Consider the following 7,053-nt stretch of genomic DNA (forward strand, 5'->3'; position numbering starts at 1 on the left):
GGTTGACATATACTTTAGCTGTGGAGGGCGAACCTAGCTGTCATCCCTCTACCTCCCCCCTTTTATTTGAATTTCGTGAGCCAAAAAATAAACAGGGAGCGCCAATGCGGGCCTTAAATGCACTTTCGAGCCCTGACTACCGTTTTATAAAAATTATTGTTGAGATGTTTTATGTGTATTCCAGCAAAATTACCCTACCTGTGCTAGCTTTGACATCTGATGCTGAACCAATTTATATAAATTCACCTGCCGCAACTGCAACCGAGGAAGATTCGCCTGAATTCCTGTTTATAAAATCACACCTATTGTCATATAACTAGTCTGATTTAAGGCCCAAACGGTGGCCTAACACAGGTCACTGAGGCACAAAGGGACTCTACTCTTCATGGGCACCCATTCAAGTTAAGGTTTATGTATATGTTAATAAGACGTAACACTGAGTAGATGAGGAAGAATCTTTAATACGCCTTACACCACCAACAGGTTCCAGTCAGCTGGAGGCAGCTCTGGAATTTTCACTCACCAACTGTAAGAACATTCCAAGAGAAGGTAGCAGGAGGGGGAGAAGAGCAAGGTAAGGTAGAACCAAGTGGATTACAACACACCTTCCTATGCAGGGAAGTGAGAAAGGAAAAGACAAGGAGAAAAAAGGAAAAGAGAAAGAAAGAAGAGGAAGAGGAAGAGGAAACCGCATAACTGCAACAAGGATAACATTCTGTTGGGACTTCTCCCTCTCCTCGCATTCTATGTAGAATGTTCCCTGCGTGGAACACTTGGTTGATTCTTTACTTGGCAGTTGCTGCCGGGGAGTTGCTGAGACTGGACGTGAAATAAAGTCGTAGTTCCACTTACCTGCTGTGTGGACCCTACTTCTCTTCAGTGGCGACGATTGGTTCCAGTTCCCAGTCTCCCCAACTCCGAGGAAGACCTCCGCACCCCTCTTTCCGTCGAAATCTGGAATCGACATCTCCTTGAGGAAAGCGCTATCCTCGCGCTCATTCTCATTACCTAAGCTTCATATGGTATCCAGTTGGCCCGTCAACTTCCTCGATCCTTCCCGACAGATGAATTAAGGTACTCTTTTCGTTTTCCCTGCGTGTCCAAGCCCTGCGCCACTCTCGCGTTACCACGCGATCGTGCCTGACCTGCCTGACGACGCCTGCGGGACAATTGACGTTGCGTGTGGCGGCCATCTTAGGCCTTACTTGCATCCTAGCAACCGTAAGCAAGCCTCGCAACGAATTCTCCGCTGATGCGCACAGCTTATCTTGGCAGATCTCAAGCGCACAGTTAGTCGTACTTATGTTTTATCGCTGATGCGCACAGCTCATCTTTTAATCTTTTCAAATCCTTGATTCTATGCTGATGTGCACAGCAATGCACAACGCTATTCACTAGTGCAACGTTTTTTGGCTCACCGAGCAGCTCTGTTACACGTTACAAATACGTTGTCAAATGTATCTTTGCTAAACGTAACATATTTATGTGAACAATTCGAAATTTGGAAAGTTTTCGAATTATTTTGTTGTGTGTACTGTGGCAGCAACTCACCCACGCTATGGATCATATTTTGGCTCCTCCTCCTTTCCTACAGACAGCTGGTACTCCCCCCATTCTGTGGGAGCAATGGAAAGACACTTTTGAAGCGTATTTCGAAGCTATCGATGGCGATACCTTTACTGGCAAAAAGAAAAAAGCTCTACTTATCTATAACCTAGGCAATGAAGGGAGGAACATATTAAAAACGTTGACTCTTGAAGTTGTCAGCATTACAGTTAGTGGTGGTGATGCTGGAGAATCACTTCTCATTGACGATTATGCTACTTTGATCAAAACTCTTGACAAGAGATTCTCTCCCAAGAGAAATGTCGTTCTCGAACGCCATAAATTTCTTCAACGTGCCCAAACCCCTGGCGAATCAATTGATGATTTTGTGGCAGCTCTTCGCATTTTGGCTATCAACTGCAACTACAGGGAATTCAGAGATGAGATCATACGTGATCAACTTATTGAAAGGACTTCCAACAAGAAAATTCAAGAGAAACTTCTTGCTTCTGGTGATCCTGATTTAGAGACTGCTCTCAGTTTAGCCAAAAGTATTGAACATTCTCAATTTTGCGTCAAAGAAATGAATTCATCTTTCTCACCAACGACCTCTTCTTCTACTGAAGTCAAACTATTGAATCCTAAACCTCCTTTCAAATCGAAAGCACCTATTTTGCCTAGTGTTCCTCGTTCTGTCCCATCTAACTTTTCTTCCAGAAACAGACCTGTGCAAAAGGAATTAATATGTTTTCGTTGTGGCAGTAGCTCACATTTAGGTTCTGCTAAATTTTGTTTTGCTCTCAATCAAACCTGCTACAAGTGTGGGAACAAAGGTCACTATTCCCGCATGTGCAAAGCTGCTTCCACAAACAAGCCCGTTCCCTCTGTGAAGCATATCTCAGAAGAATCTGATGAGGAATGTTATGAACTACTGATGCTGTCTTCTACTTTGCACGAGGCCGGAGTGGTAGAACTGTCCGCTTTGTCTGGCCGTCGGAAAAGAAAATCTCCTTCTTGTTTAATAACTGTAAATAGCGTTGTCTGCAAATTCCTTGGGGATTCTGGTTCTCCTTTTACTTTGTTGAATTTCACTGACTTTAGCAAACTTTCTAATGTACTTTTAGAATCTTCTAGTATCAAGATTTTTGCTTATAATAGCAAGAGAGTTGAGGTTTTGGGGAAATGTTCTGTCAAACTTGAGTTTCATGGTGATCACATTACTTGTGTTGTGTTCATAGTTAAGGATGGTACCAATTTGTTGGGGTGGGATGAACAGGGAGATTTGAACATTGTTTTAGATCCCAACCATCCAAACATGGTAATTTCTCGCAATGAATTGTGTGAATTTTACTCTGCAATGTTGGCGTCACCAAAGACCCTTGCTGTATCTCATGTGTCTAACACCAAGTGGGCTCTCATGTTTCCTGAAGTTTTTAGTGGGGAATTAGGCAAACTCAAGGGTTTCCAGCACAGGATAATTTTAAAAGAGGATGCCATTCCCGTTGCCCATAAGGTGCGCAAGGTGCCTTTGAGCTTACGTGCAGAGTTAAAGAAAGAATTAGAGCGGTTATGCGCTGCTGGTGTGATTGAGCCGATTGAAGGCTCAGAGTGGCTTGCCCCCATAGTTTTAGCGAGGAAATCTGACAAGTGTTTGAGGATGTGTGTTGACCTGCGTGATCTCAATGCCAATATTTGGATTGACCGGCAACCACTCCCTAACATCAACGAGATGTTAGCCACCCTCGAAGGTGCCAAATTTTTCACCTCCCTCGATATATCATCTGCATATCATCAGATTGAGTTGTGTCCTAATTCCAAACACCTTACCTCTTTTGTAACCCCGGAGGGTGCTTATCGTTACATCCGCATGCCGTTTGGTTTAGCTTCAGCCTCGGCTGTTTTCCAGAGGTTAATGAACAACCTGTTCAAGAACATTTCTGGTGTTGTCTTTTTCCAGGATGACATTCTGGTTCATGGCAAAACCGAACTTCAACATGATGAGCGTGTTAAACTTGTTCTCAGCATACTAAGATCTAGTGGGTTAACCTTGAGGGAGGATAAATGCAAATTTCTTCAAGACGGAGTAGACTATCTTGGTCACCACATTTCCCAAAATGGGGTTGAACCAAAAGTCAAGATCATTGACGCCATTCAAAATGCTCCTGTTCCTACGAACAAGGATCAATTACGTTCATATCTTGGTTTGGTGGAGTATTACTCCAAGTTTGTTAAGAATTTCTCTACCAAAACCGCTGCTATGCGTGGTCTGCTCAAGAAAAATGTCAAGTTTGTCTGGGATAATGATTGTGAGAGCAACTTCAATGTCATCAAGCAAGAGATTATTGAAGCTCGCCCTCTGAAGCTGTTCAACATAAATGACTTGTGCATTCTTTCCACTGATGCTAGCAATGTGGGTTTGGGGGCCGTCCTCATGCAGAAAAGGGGTGATGGTCGTGAAGAAACCATTGCTTTTGCCTCCAGAACCTTGCGAGGTGCTGAGGGGACTTATTCTACCATTGAAAAGGAGGCCCTAGCGATGTGGTGGGGAGTTTTGCATTTCAAAAATATTTTGTGGGGGAATAGATTCATCTTGAGGACCGACCATAAGCCCTTGATTGATCTATTCACGACCAAGGGTGGTGGTAGGGCGACTCCAAGGATCTCCAAGTGGCAATTCAGATTGCAGGAATTCCAATATCAGCTTGAATATGTGGCTGGGGCGAAGAATTTGGTTGCTGATTACTTATCCAGACTACCTCTTTCCGATGGTGACGACAGTGTCGTGTGTGACGACTTGGAAGTAGTTTGTGCTGTTGGTTCTTTGTGTGACTCTGTGGGGTGTGCGCTTTCGGAGTGTGAGTGGTTGGAGGGGATTGCCTCTGATGTGGACATGCAGTCTGTTATTGATCTTCTCTCTAAACCTTGGCCGTGTGAAAAAGTTTGTCCTGCTGCTATTATTCCTTATTTGCGGGTCAAGGATGAGTTGTCTCTTGTTAATGGAATTTTGAGACGGGGTGGGCTTTTGGTTGTTCCGGTTTCTATTCGTGGAAAGATTCTTGGTTTGGCTCATGAAGGCCATCCAGGCATTCGCTCCATGAAGCGCAGGGTGAGGCAAGATTTTTGGTGGCCGTCCGTGGACAAAGATGTTGAGCATTTTGTTCGTGAATGTTGTGAATGTATGGTCAGTGACAAGTCACAGGTCACTTGTCCTCTGCCTGTTCAACCTATCGTTGTGAAGAGTGTTCCTTGGTCCAAATTGGCTTTGGACATCGCTGGACCTTACGGTCTCGTTGGTTCGACTCCCAAATTTATCTTGGTATTGATTGACTATATGACCAAGTGGCCTGAGGTGAGATTTGTTGATTCCATCAGTTCTTCTGTGGTGATTTCATTTTTACGTGATGTTTTCTCTAGGGAGGGTTTTCCTGAGGAGATAGTTTCGGACAATGGTACGCAGTTGGTTTCTGCTGAGATGTCTTCATTTTTCAAAGAAGTTGGTATCAAACATGTTTGCACGTCGCTCTATCATCCTCGCAGCAACGGTTTGGTTGAGCGTTTCAACCGTGTTGTCAAAGAGCATCTTCAACTGGCTTTGGTGAATGGTTTGCAGTGGCGTCAAGCGGTTGCCGACATGTTATGGGCTGTAAGAACTACTCCGCATGTTTCAACTGGTGTTGCTCCTTTTACCTTGTTGCGTGGGAGAGTCGCTGGTACCAAGTTGAACAAGGAATGGATGTCCAGGAAGGTTGTGGATGCCACTGATATAGCTAGAGTAGCTGATGTCAGGGCTTCGCTTCAGAACAATTATGGTACCAGATCAGGTGTGTTGTCTTCTTGCAAGGTGAAGGTTGGTGATTGGGTGAGGATAAGGAAACCTGGATTTCTCCGTAAAGGGGAGTCACGGTTTTATTCTCCCAGGAAGGTGGCTGCTGTGAGGGATTTTGTGGTGGTGTTGGAGGATGGAAGGGTTTGGAGTAAGAGTATGGTTTCTATCGTTCCTGGGCCCATGGTTGAGAGTGTTGGGAAGCGGTTGGGGGTCAGTACTTCTCCTTCCAACTCCAAGGTGGGTGGTGTGGTGCACTCTGATGGAAACTTTCCGCTGAGAGAGACCTCCTCCAGGGTCAGATCTGTTCCTGCCAAATTTCAGGACTATGTGATGAAGTAATTCTGTATATGTTGTGTTATCTCACAATGTTTGCTTTTCCTCATAATTGTTGCATTTTATTTTCCTTGTTCCCTTCTTCCCTCAGCTTCTTTTCTTTTCCTTTGGCATTCTTCTTCCTCCTTTCCTTTTCTCTTCTTTTGTTTTCTCTGTGAAGAAAGGGAGGTGTGTTGGGACTTCTCCCTCTCCTCGCATTCTATGTAGAATGTTCCCTGCGTGGAACACTTGGTTGATTCTTTACTTGGCAGTTGCTGCCGGGGAGTTGCTGAGACTGGACGTGAAATAAAGTCGTAGTTCCACTTACCTGCTGTGTGGACCCTACTTCTCTTCACATTCCTTTACATCCAAGGTATGAAAACGAATAACTAAAAGGATTACAGCTTATATCAATAATCAGATTTTAACCAACATTATAGTCCGTGTGCCACATGGAACAAATACTGTTCCTTGGTGATATACGAGGGAAACCAGTTAACTTTTCCAACCGCATACCTCCGGTACTGGGTTAATTTAGAAATAATGGGAGATTTGCACGTTACCACTTTGTCCATCCCCCATGTTTGTCCAATTTCTAACTGGACCACATTTCTTCCCACGCTTACTATCTTGAGAGGTTCGGAAAACTGGGAGTAGTTCTTTCTCCTAACCTTGGAAAGGTCAATTCGTACCCATTCACTGGGTTTGAACATCTGTGTTTTAACACATTTTGTGTTGTCATATCTGGTTTTGTATTTGCTTTGGTGCAGGGTCAATTCTTTTGGCAATTTCCGATCGGTTTACAAAACATGTGCTGTCTTTTTGTAACCATCCAGCAGTGAGGTTGGTCTTGGGTTTCCTACCTTTTAAGGAGATGAAAGGTGACACACCTGTGACACTATTTGGTGCAGTTCTGTAGGCCCATATAATTTCTTGCAAAGCAAACTTGGCAGGTACATCGTACACTTCTGATCTTTGTAAGCACTCATTGATGACTCTGTTCATGCCTTAAACCAGCCCAATAGCACAGGGGCAATACAAAGCAGTCTTTTGGTGAGAAATGTGAAGATCAGAAAGGAAGTTTTTCAGGAGATCGGATGTTAATTGAATCCCATTGTCTGTTACAAGTGTGTCCGGTATGCCTTTTTCATAAAAAGTATCTTTTAAAAATTGAATGAAAGATTTGGTATCAATTTGGTATCAATTTGGTGTACACATTTGGTGATTACCCAACGAGTATGGTAGTCTATGAGGACTAAAATGAAGCTTTATTTCAGGATATTTGAGGTTGAGAGGGCCAATAATGTCCAAGGCAAGCTTAGACCATGGTTGTGCTGAGACTTGGACAGGGGACAACGGGGCTTTCCTGA

Source organism: Lissotriton vulgaris, chromosome 7 (assembly GCF_964263255.1).
Source record: "Lissotriton vulgaris chromosome 7, aLisVul1.2, whole genome shotgun sequence".
Lineage (NCBI taxonomy): Eukaryota > Metazoa > Chordata > Amphibia > Caudata > Salamandridae > Lissotriton > Lissotriton vulgaris.